The following is a 13032-nucleotide window of genomic DNA, read 5'->3' as shown; positions in this document are numbered from 1 at the left end:
AGGTTGTATTTCAAGTGACACGCACGATCCTGATATCCTCTAAACACCAGGGTAGGCACGTGTTGGCTGCCACCTGAGGATGACGAAGCCATATTAACATGCATGTAAGTTATGAAGAAAGAACCAATGTAAATAAAACACGTAAATTTTACTAATCAAGAATACTGTAGAAGAAATATTATGAAAAGGTACGAACAAAGGAATAGGTCCTACACTAAGAGGACTCAAAGATACCAATGCGGGAGTGCTTTGACGTTGGGATTGTACGCCTCCATTCTAAGTCCTGAAGGGGGTGCAAAACAAAGCATGAGTGGACCAAGTTTATATATAAGCAATACTAAAACAATTACTCTTCAAATGTACTAACCCCCAGTTTTAGAAAAACTCATATAGCTAATATGTAATAGGATTTCCAAAAACCCTAGCATGCCATAAAACCTTCGTAAAACGTATATCGTATATAATGTGCTTAGTAGTGGTATCATAATCGCCCGAAGGCACTACATCGCCCGCCCAAAGACGCACACACACGCGCGCGCACACACACACACACACACATACACACACACACACATATATATATCCACTAAGTAAGCACATAAAATTTTGAACATAAACTTTCCAAAGTATATCTCATCGGAGCTTAATAGGTCAATCATCATATCATAAATCCATAGGAGCATTCTAGCTCAAAACATCATCAGAAACCATGTTCATAAGTATGTATATTCATAAATATTTCAAAAAGCGTCAATCCAATAACTCATAAACGTTTCATCTAACGTAGTCATAAAATCATGCTCTTCATGTATGCATATCTAGTAATAAAATCATGCATTTTAGAAGGGGTCCACTTACAGATACTCCATCGTCGAAGAGCCGTTCAAACAAGGGAAGACGAAATCGCCACTAATAAATGCACCTAAGCACATAAAGGGACCAATTAGTAAAATCCTACTAAAATGATTGAATTTGGGAAAACGGAGCACAGATTTGGAATTAGTGCATCGAAATACCCTTAGAGGAGTCCTAGGCAAATTTCCTAAAAGTCAACTGGAATATTCCAGAGAATATTCCCTAACTGAATATTCTATAAAATATTCCCTAACGAAATATTCCATAGAATATTCTCTAATGCAATATTTGGAAGAATATTCCATCGGGTCCGGGCCGGGTCGAATCTGAGTCAGATTCAGGTTTTAGATCAAGTTTTGGGTTGCGGGTCGGGTCAACTTGGTTTCAGGCTATGGGTTGGATGGTTTCAACAAAGAAGAAAGCCGGAGCTTTCCTGGCTCCGTTCATCCCCAAATCTTAACGAAAACTAGTCATTCAATATACCAAATTGAAACCCAAGGAACAAGGAAGAATGTTATACCTATCCCGTGGCTAGCCGTGGCCGGAGTTGGCCAGAAAAAGGCCTGCAAGGTGACAGTTCTCGCTGGAATTTGGGGAAAGTTTCCCACAAGCTATTTCTGCTTCCAACATGCGTACACAACTTAAAACCTACCTTAATCTAACCTTAAAACACAACCCAAATGGTTTTAGGGGCTTACCTATGTCAAGGGTGGCAAGAACTCGCCATGAGTTCGTTGGGGAAAACCAAAATAGTGAACTCTGCCACTGTCGGAGCTCCACAACCTTGGCTTGGGGTCAAGATGGCAAGGTTCAGATAGTGGTGGTGTTGTTGTCGTCGCTATTGTTGTTTGTGTGTTGTGTGTATACAAGGTACCCTCGAGGAAGGTTGGCTTCCAAGAGAGTAGAGGGAGATAAGAGGGAATAGAGAAAAGAGAAAATCGAAAGTTTTAGGGGGGAAAAGACACGGAACAAGAGGGAAGAAAGAGAGAGGACCAGGAGACCAAATAAAAGAGGTAGGCTCCATTGGCACACCAAACATGCCATAAAAGACAAACATGCAAAATATCTCCCACACATGAAATTATAAAATTGCCCTAGACGTTCCGTGTTTCGTAGAATCCGAAACAGGTTGTTACAATCTACCCCCGTTAAGAAAATTTCGTCCTTGAAATTTGAAATATCTTGCTATACACAAATACTCGAAGATAGGAAGAAGCATATATATAAAGAAGAAATCAAGTTAGAATAGTTGCATAAAAGAGAATGCCACTCCGTCGTGATCAGATTGCAGTGATTCCTTTTTCATGCCTCCAAGCTCATACTTTCTTCCCCAACAATATAATAGTAGTATCATATATATATATATATATAACAAAATACAATTGAAAATATATAATAACGTAAGGTCAAAAATATGTACACATAATAAGATAACGTCAAAATAGATATGTATTAACATGGAAGCCAAAAACTTGTACTGAATTTAAAATTGAAAGTTGAAATGACTCACCCAAACATTTGTAATGTCAAAATACATATATGTAACTAAAATAATGTAAGTTAAAATACTTGCACAAGAAATTAAAACCAAAAATGAAAATGGGTCTCGCCCAAGCATTCGTAACATCACGTACTCCGGAAATAGGTGTGTGTGTCTTTGGGTCGAGCCCAAACAATAATTAATTAGTAACTACTACCGTAGACAGGTCTACTTGCCCACTTACTTAACAAACTCAATGAATAAGCCATTGATATTACAGTCTGCAGCCCACAATATCGACAACTCATTATTGCCTTGATAAACAAGTAGTAAATCTCAAGGGTGCAAACTTACCATTTTGTCTAAACTCCAAGGAGACATCATCTGAAGCATACAATTTTCCATATCGAAATTTTGATCCTTCGAATACCAGTTCATAATACTCTTCTGTCTAACAAGTGTTGCCTGTAGAATCTCTCATACCATGTCTCAAATAGTGCCATACCTAAATCGAAAATAATAATTGTCATCGTAAACAATTCCAATAGGGAACAGTGCAATTTCTAATCATGCTAAAACCACAAAATGGATGAACACACCACTTCTTCCAAGGTCTGGATAGTTCGTTCAGACTGGGCAACAGTTTGAGAATGAAATGTGGTACTGGCCAACAACTTAGTACCCATGGCCTTCGAGAAGGCTTCATAAGACTTGGAAGTGAAACGGCGTATCCCAATGAGGTACAATAGTGATGGCACACCCTATAACCGAACAATGTGATTCACAAAGCCTAAGCGAGCTGATTTATTGAAATTTTCTCTCGAATTTAGTGAAAGGCTATGTCAAGAAGGCTAAAAGAACACTCAAGAATTTAAGGATCAAATCAAGTCCATCAAATCTAGGGTACAAGATAATTGGATTGAATACGTAACTTTGATGCAAGAACACATGTGAGTACCTAACTTGATTATGTGGTGACAAGTTGAGATGGTTGAGTGCAGAGTCGACTCGATTGGTAGTCTAAAGTAATCTAACAGGCAGGAACTTAGACTTTTTCCCATTCTAATATTCACAACAACTTGTTACAACAATAACCTTAGGGATATTCAATAACCAGTGGCAATGATTCGCCCAATAAGGTATTAATAGGTGATTGAATGACTAATGGTTTATGCTAAAACTTTCAAACTTGATTGGTTTTCCTGAACAGTCTGTCTGCTTTATAAATGATACAAAGTGTTGTAGGGTAAACACGAACTCAAGGTTGACTAGAGTGTCTTCGAGTACCATGAGGTGAATCTGGGATTACAGTCGAAATCGATATTAATCGAGACATCAGTCTAACAAAGACTAGAATGAAGAATTATGCCAAGCGGTCGAAAGTATAGTCCTCACGGACTGGTAGATTATATGCTAAGTGAGTTGATCAACCAATACAGAAACGTCATCATAGTCTCCACGTGTACAAGGTTGTTTGTATAGAAAATCTATGGTGGCATTTACCTGTTTCCATTCGCATCCCCAAAGGGTCGTCGACAACTAAAATAGACAACCATGGAAAATTCTTCCCACCTCCAAACAGGAATAAAGAGAAATTGAGATAAGTTTGATAACTTTCATCTTTCCGCTTCCACTTACTAGTAAATCAGACATTTCCTCACATATTCAACAATATCCAATTCATACAATACGAGTAATAAAATGGACGAAAACAGTGGTACAATTTAGTACTACCAGCATGCATAACATACGCTAAAATGTGAGCCTCATCAAGAAATTTTCCTTTTTCACAGCTTCATTACCCTTAGGCAAATACAATTTGTTTCTTATCAACAGAGTTCCAACTCCTTGGACTTTCAAATCTCATCTCATGTCACCTGACACTTGCTCCTTTAAACTTGCACATTACTGATCAAACTCTTGGGTTTCTTACCTGAAATCTACCGATACAGGTTTGACTTAGAAGTGAGCTGACAATACTCACCGTGGATTGGGCACCAAAGTGAAGCCAATTCCTCGAAAAGAAAATAATAATGGGACATGGATAGCTCGAATAAAGGTAAGTTGTCCATGGGATTTCTAACTAAGAGCATCAACTACGACATTTACTTGACCAAGATGGTACTAAAAAATGCAATCAAAATCACCGATGAGTTATGTCCATCTCTTTTGTCTCAAATTCAACTCCTTCTGTGTGAAAACACACAACAACTTCTTTAGTCAGAAAGGATGCAACACTTCTTGTTGTAGAGAAAACATCACCAGATTTTAGAGCAAGGGAAATTGTTACCTGCTCTAGGTCATGAATATCATAATTCTTTCCATAAAGTTTGAGATGTCCAAGAGCATAGGCGATGACCTTCCCATGCTTCATCAGAAAACAACCCCAAATATGACAAGGATGCAAAACAAGAGACTTAAAACTTATCACCAACTTCAAGAAAAGCAGGGATGGAAGCATGAGTAAGATGATGTTCCAAACTCCAAAATGTTCCATTCCCAATTTTTGTCCCACATAAATTTCTACAAAGAAAGGGTGTCATTAGGTTTTTCAAGTAAGATGGTAACCATTGGCTCAAGGTCGTAGATAGGATGGTTCACTTCACGTGGTTTTAACAGTCAAAAGGCACACGAGTTACTCTGTGAAATCGCATCCCTAAATTTCACTATTTAAAATTATGTAGTTATGAATTATTGATTTTGATGTGTTTATATTTGCGGCGCATAATTTTTTTGTAAAAGGACGAAAATGCCCTTAATGGACTAAATAGAATTTTCGAGGATATATTTGATGTGTATATATTTTTCCACTTTTCTTTATGTATTTGGATAGTACTCGTCGATACGAACGCGTGACCGTAAACGGAATGTGATTTGGAGCTATAACAAATGAAATATAAACGAGTAAAGGTTAAGGGTAAAATGGTAAATTTGGCCCATTTTGCTAGAAGGCTCTAGAAAATTTGGGAGCCTTCTCGTTAATTTTTAGCCAGGTGGATTAGGGGTGGGCCAACAGGTCCTGGACCCACGGGTCGGGGCTGTTGTTTGCGGTTCAAGGCTGGTCTAAAAATTATAAATACAAAAAGGGTCGGGCCGGTTCATTGTAAATAATGGGGCGGGCCAGTTCTAAAAATTAGAGAAAACGGACCCCCGACCAGGACCGTTTAAATCAATATCCTCTAATTTTATCACCCTCTTTCTCTTATTCTCAGGCCCACATCGATTCATTTCACTCAACTTTCCCATCACCCTATCCCTTTAATCCGAGTCTCTGACAGACAGCATCCGGGCATCGATCTCTCTTCCTTCTCATTCCTCTCTTGTCTTAGACCTCAATTTCATGCCCAGGCTCTCATCTTAGACCTCAATCTCAAGCCTAGGCTCCCAAATCATGGCCTGCGCAGAAGTCATCCAACAAAAGAACAACTTCAATCTCGCCAAAGCTCTGGTGACCTAGATCGACTACCTGGCAGGTTCATAAACAGGTGCCATGCGTAAAGTCGCCACCTTCTTCGCCGAAGCCCTGTCCCATCGAATCTTCAAAGTCTACCTTCTGCTGCCGATTGACCATTCATTCTCCGACATGCTGTAGATCCACTTCTACGAGACCCGACCCAGTGCAATTGAGAAGGTGCTATTAGTGGTGAAGAAATTGAAACAAAAAATTGTGACCGTGGTGGAGCAGGAGGCGAACCACAACGGTTCGAGTCGAAGATCTAAAGGATGAGGAAGTCGGGAGGCGATCAAAACCGAGAGAAAAAAAAAGTAAGAAGACCCGTCCTGAACCGGTCAATTTCAAATGGGTCGGGTCTGGTTCCAGTGATCAGAATTGCAATATCCAGCCCTGCCTGTCCCGTTTCCTTTTTAAGCGGGTCAATTCTAATCCTTCCAAATTTAGGCCTGGCCTGGCCCGTGCCCACCTTTAAGGTGGATGGCTGTGACTTGGGGGCGGGGGAGCTGCCCAATCAGGATGAGGGAATGAGGGAAAAGAATAGAGACCAATCAGAGAAGGGAGTGGATGAGTGTAGGGGGGTCTGCGGTATTCTACTCTCTCCCCATTTTCCTACCTAAACTCAACTTCTCCACCCACTATCATTTTCGATCTGCTTTGTTTTGTTCACTGATAAGGTGATAGTGATACCCTTATCATTTATCAAAGTCTCAGCCTTGGGTTTTGGTTTCAAAGAGAAACAAAACGAGTTCTTAATCCAGCTTCAACAGCATGGTATCTAAAGTTTCTAGCTTTCCAAGTTCATATTATTGGGATAAGGTATTCCACTTTGGTTTCTTGTCATCTATTGGATTTGGATTGCTTTGGTTCTGTTATTTTGAAATTTTTTTTTCCAATCAGTTTTGCATGCTTTAGTATGGATGAGAAGTAGTTTTTGAATTAAAGAATTAGAATTCCAATAATTAAGTAGAGATTGGAAAGCATATTTCTTGAGATACTATATATCTGCTGAATTGGGATTGTTAATTTACTGTGAGAACATACATTTGGTTGAAATGTTTGGTTGATTATCGTGTTGTCTTAGGGAGATAAGTGAAGCAACAAGGGAGGTGCTCTTTATTTAGTTGTCACCAAATCACAATGTCTGTATAGATTATAAAATTTGTGAGACATGAGCTGTAGTCTTTGCACCATGATGATGAACATGTTGTAGTAATGAATTAACTCTTTTAAACTATTGGGAAGTGGTTTTTGATATTAGTTGGAGTTAGACCTCATTAAATAACTTCTCTACTTTCTTTGCACCGAGCCCTAGTGGGTGTAAATACTTGTGTTATGTGGTAATCTAATGGTACCTTAGTGCATGTTGGGAAGTCTCTTATAGCTTTAGTTTAACAATGCTTCTACATTCCCAATCCTTAAAGATGTATATTGGTCTTGATTATGTTTTCCAGATGACTTCAATTGTGGTACGTTAGCTAGTTATTTTATAAGTCATGTGGGATTAAAAGTGGGATCAAGTTTTATTCTCATGCTCCTTCTAAGGTGGTCTTTCTTTCCTGTAATTGCTAGGCAGGAATGTGCTACAAATAATATGGATTTTTTTTTTATGATCTAGTTTGCTATTAATGAAGTCTAAACATTTATGTTTAAGAAAATGTTGTGTAGTTGGCATGGATTCACATCTCAATGATAGCTCTGATGGATCATTACTCATATCCTGATAAATATTGTTCCACAAAGGAACAAGATGTATGATCACCAATAGGTGGCATTTTACCATTTATGAAGACACTCTTTGCACAACATTTGGTTATTTCTAGTTTGGCAATGTTACAGAGTAGATGGTTTGACTTGATACAGGTTTATCATTTTTGTGAGTGACTTTAATATATGTGATATTGGTGATTACCCAGTTTTTGTAATTGTTATCCTGTGTGGATATGACTTGGTTTTATAAATATTTTTTTCTATTGAATTGTTATTTTTAATACTTAGCCATCGATTTATATTTATGAATGAGATTTGACTTGTATATTTGGAAATATGGTTTGTTTTGTATGATTGGCTTGATGTGATGAAATGTGAGGGCTAGTAGTGGACCGTTAACCCATTGTTATGGGGTTTGTTGCTTTGAGACTTGTTTCACCCTTTGTTTCATTATTTCATTTCTCGTTTCGTTGAGTCGTTCTACATTTAATACTTGTGTTTTGTTTCATTTCGTTCAACCCTTCTAAATTGAGTACTTGATTTATGTATTGTTTCCTTGAGCCTTTGTCATATTCTTGGACTTCTGCTCAGTTCCATTGAGTGATCCGGAACTGGGTATTCGTTGGGGTTCCGTTGAGTGGTTTGGTTCCTTGCTCCGTCTGGATTCCGTTGAGAGGTCCGGAATCGTATCCACTCGGATTCTGTTGAGAGGTCCGGAATCCCTTCTACTTTGTGATTTCGTTAAATGGTCCATAATCGTATCTTGATGTGGATTTCGTTGAGTGGTCCAGAATCCCGTTTGGTATTTTGGTTCCGTTGAGTGGTACGGAACTTGATGTTGTTGGATTTCGTTGAGTGGTCTGAAATCCTATTTTTCATAGATGTAGGCTTCGGCCGAATTGTGTCACTCTAGGCCTGCATTTCAGTTCATTAGATGTGTTTCTGACTGACGTGATCATGGAATGATGTTGGAAAGCATATGTGTGGGTGTGAATGACATACCTGTGTGAACGGCTATATGACAACTGTGGTTTGGCTTATGGTTGATGCGTACTATAGTACTTTATGCTTTCTACTAGAAGTATTTTACTGAAAGTTTAACTTTTAACCATGGACGAACTACGAATGGCTTGATCCATGTTTAGGGTATGTAGGCAGCCTAACAAAAAGGTTAGATGCAACCATAAAGTATACGATAAATCACTACGCAATTCGAGGCTGGAGTTGTGCTTGGTACATATTCCAGAGGCGGGATATGTTAGATATACAGGTATTTGGTGATGTCAAGTGTCGATCCTAGACGTATGTCGGGGTCGGGGCGTGACATACTCGGTCATGCTACATCAGTGTGCAGCCAAACATTCAATAAAACATCGCTGTAGAATTCAAAATTTATCGATGTCATCGAAAAATGTAAGAACAATGATTAACTGAGACAATATTTTAGTTGTTAGAAACTTCATTCACCTTCAACATCTTAAATAAAATTGACTTGTTTCTTAGCCAAAAAAGAAATAAGGGTATGCTCAAAGAATCATTAAGAACTGCAGATAGAAATTGACAAGACCAAAGATATTTCGTATTTCACAACACCTTGTGAGGATTTTCAATTTTCAACAATTGTAACTTTTTTTGGAAATTGATAAGAATAACGTATGCTACAAAAGAGTCTCCCAAGAAAAGAATCTAATCTAAACAAAATCAACGTTTGAATTTGATGCAAAGCTGACTGTTGATGTTTAGTTAACTTGACCTCGTTGTTGGAGTAGACAAGAAGGTTATCGATAAGAAAATCACGAATCTGTAGAAATATAGGTGGAATAACCGGTCAGTGGTTCATGAACGTCGCTAGAGCATTTGTCCACTTGTTAGGAAATGCAATCACCGAGAAATCTTCTGAGGGTCCACATGAATTTCGTCAGAGGAAACAACAAGCTCGAGGACATTGATTCGGTCCAACCAAACTAACACTTGCTAAACTTCGTATAGAACTAGTGCTTACTCACTTTCTCCAAATGAACTTCAAATGTTTTGACTAATCTCCATATAGATAAGACTCTGCCCACCATTCCTAGGGAATGCAAGTTGCAGAGTATCACCCTCGTTTCAGATCTTCAGCTAGTCTTAACCAAACTTCCTCTCACTAAGATTTTTCTATTTCATGTCACTTTAATGTAAATCTAACTCTGCCAGTCATTCCCAGGGAATGCATGTCGCAGAGTGTCGGTCCGTTGTTGAAAGTCATCCATCAAACAATTACAACGCTGATGAGGCCCCTACATGAATTTTCGTACTTCAAATAAGGATTTGGCAATTCAGACAGAAAGAAGATTACGCAACTGTTCCGAAAAGGTACCAGTAAACGGATGTCATGACATCCAGATGATATCAAAGTCGACAACTACTAGAGTAAGAGATGATCCTAAGTATGCTCTGAACAAACCATGCTCTGAGACCAAACTAACACGCTCAACCCCAATATCCTCCAAACACCAAGGTAGGCACGAGCTGGCCGACATCCAAGGGTGACAAAGCCATATTAACATGCATGTAACTTATGAAGAAAGAATGAGTGTAAATAAAACACCTAAATTTTACTAATAAAGAATATGCAAAAGTGGGAACATGTTCAGAGCATACAACTAATCAAGAATACTATAGAATAAATATTATGAAAAGGTACAAACAAAGGAATGGGTCCTGCACTAGAGGACTCGAATATACCAATGTAGGAGTGCCTTGACACAGGGATTCAAGTTTATATATAAGTAATACTAAAACAATTACTCTTCAAACGTAATAACCCCCAGTTTTAGGAAAACTCATATAGCTAATAAGTAATAGGTTTTCCGAAAACCCTAACATGCCATAAAACCTTTGTAAAACATATATAATATATAATGTGCTTAGTAGTGGTATTACAATTGCCCGAAGGTACTACATCGCCTGCCCGAAGGCATACATATCTTCCACCCAAAGGCATTATATCGCCCACCCGAAGGTGCGCGCACACACACACACACACACATATATATATATATATATATATATCCACAAAGTAAACACATAAAATCCTGACCGTAAACTTTCCAAAATATATCTCATCGAAGCTCAATAGTTCAAACATCATATCATAAATACATAGGAGCGTTCTAGCTCAAAACATCATCATAAACCGTGTTCATGAGTATGTATATTCATAAATATTTCAAAGAACGTAAATTTGATAAAGCATGATATTTCATAAAGCGTAAATCCGATAACTCATAAATGTTTCATAAAATGTAGTCATAAAATCATGCTTTTCATGTATGCATTTCTAGTAATAAAAGTCATGCATTTTAGAAAGGTCCACTCACAGATACTTTGTCGCCGAAGAGCCGTTCGAACAAGGGAGGACGAAATCGTCATTAATAAACACTCCTAAGCACATAAAGGGACCAATTAGTAAGACCCTACTAAAATGGTTGAATTTGGGAAAACAGAGTACGGATTTGGAATTAGGGCATCGAAATACCCTAAGAGGGATCCCGGACGAATTTCGTAAAAGTCAACGAAAAGTCAATAGGAATATTCCAGAGAATATTCCTTAAAGGAATATTTCGAAGAATATTCCATCTGGTTCGGGTCGGGTCGAATCCGAGTCAGATTTGTGTTTTGGATCGGGTTTTGGGTTGCAGGTCGGGTCGACCAGGTTTCAAGCCATGGGTTGGTCGATTTCCAAGAAAAAGAAAGTCGGAGCTTTCCAAGCTCCGTTCATCCCCAAATCTTAACTAAAACTAGTCATTCAATATACCAAATTGAAACCCAAGGAACAAGGAAGAATATTATACCTATCTCGTGGCCAGAGTTGGCCGGAAAATGGCCTGTAAAGTGATGGTTCTCATTGGAATATGGGGAAAGTTTCCCCCGAGCTGTTTCTGCGTCCAACATGCGTACACAACTTAAAACCTACCTTAATCTAACCTTAAAACACAACCCAAATGGTTCTAAGGACTTAACTACCTCGGGGGTAGCGAGAACTCACCGTGAGTTCATTGAGGAAGACCAAAACAGTGAACTCCTCCACTACCGGAGCTCCACAACCTTGGCCTGGGGTCGAGACGACAAGGTTCAGATCGTGGTGGTGTTGTCGTCGTTGCTGTTGTTGTTGTTGTTGTTTGTGTGTTGTGTGTGTGTAAGGTACCCTCGGGGAAGGTTAGGTTCCAAGAAAACAGAGGGAGATAAGAGAGAAGAGAGAAGAAAAAGAACCGATAGGTTTGGGGGGGGGGGGGAACATGGGGCAAGAGGGAAGAAAGAGAAAGGACCGGGAGACCAAATAAAAGGGGTGGGCCCCACTGGCACACCAAACAAGCTGTAAAAGGCAAACATGCAAAATATCTCCCACACGTGAAATTGCAAAATTACCCTCGATGTTCTGTGTTTCGTAGAATCCTGAACGGGTCGTTACATCAAATGTTTAAGAACATTCATTATTGCAACTGAGGTTTCGAATTTGACTTCCTATTTTCTTTATTGTTTGTATACAAAAAAATTAAAACATAAAATGTTTCTGTTGAGACCAATAATCTTAAAAATTAGCACTCTTAAACTATGAAATATGTGCTCATACCTAAAAAATAATGATTATAAAGTATGTGTCACGGTTTATTTCAAGTGAGTAATAGAGATATCTTACGAAAGAAGGATTCTCCTGCTGCGAATTATATCCTACTCTTTGCCCCCTTTCACAGATAATGGAGAGATGAATTGATCGATTCATCGGAACCTAGGTCAGGACTGACAAGGATCGAACTCGCAGCTTCCGCCTTGATTGGGCGGTGCTCTAACCGATTGAACTACAATCCCAAGAAAATTAGATATACTAAAAATTCTTTTTTTTTTCTAATTGGATTTCATTCGAACCTTCTTGTTTCGCCGTGTTGTAACAAGCATCAATATTTTGTTGGTTATCAGTAAAAATAACTACACGTTTGGATTTTCTTGAACGAATCTGATGATCCTCTACCACAGTTTCTTTGGTTCCCCCCCTCCTGTTGTTCAAAATCGCTGATTAATTTGTATGACCATCAAGGAGCTTTTTTATTAATTTCTTTTATTCCAATAGATTTTTTTAATCATTTTATTGTTGGGAACAATTCTAATTGCATCAAATAATAATTTTAAAATTTTGATTCAATACTTGGACCAAAAAAGAAAACTTTTCTTGATAGCAAATGGTGCTTTACCACATGACATATAACAATCATGTCTATGCACTATAGTGCAGGTTTAATCTCCATCTATTCTTTTTTGGGAGTTTTAACGAAAAACCCGCGGTACTGTTCACTTTAACAAAAAACCACATTTTTACGCTAAAAAGTCAATCCTGGTACTATTCACCTTACCCTTTATTTTGTCCTTATCGTTAAAACTCAAAGTTTTCAAGCCTTTTTCATTAGTTTTCCTTTCTTTTTTCCGCTAACAAGCAACCATTGAACACAGTAACGTTACCACTCTACTAAAAAAAACTATTTTCCTTTATAACTATTTATCT

The sequence above is a fragment of the Malus sylvestris genome, chromosome 5 (genome assembly GCF_916048215.2).
Source record: "Malus sylvestris chromosome 5, drMalSylv7.2, whole genome shotgun sequence".
NCBI classification, from domain to species: domain Eukaryota; kingdom Viridiplantae; phylum Streptophyta; class Magnoliopsida; order Rosales; family Rosaceae; genus Malus; species Malus sylvestris.
Note: the sequence above shows the minus strand (reverse complement) of the source record.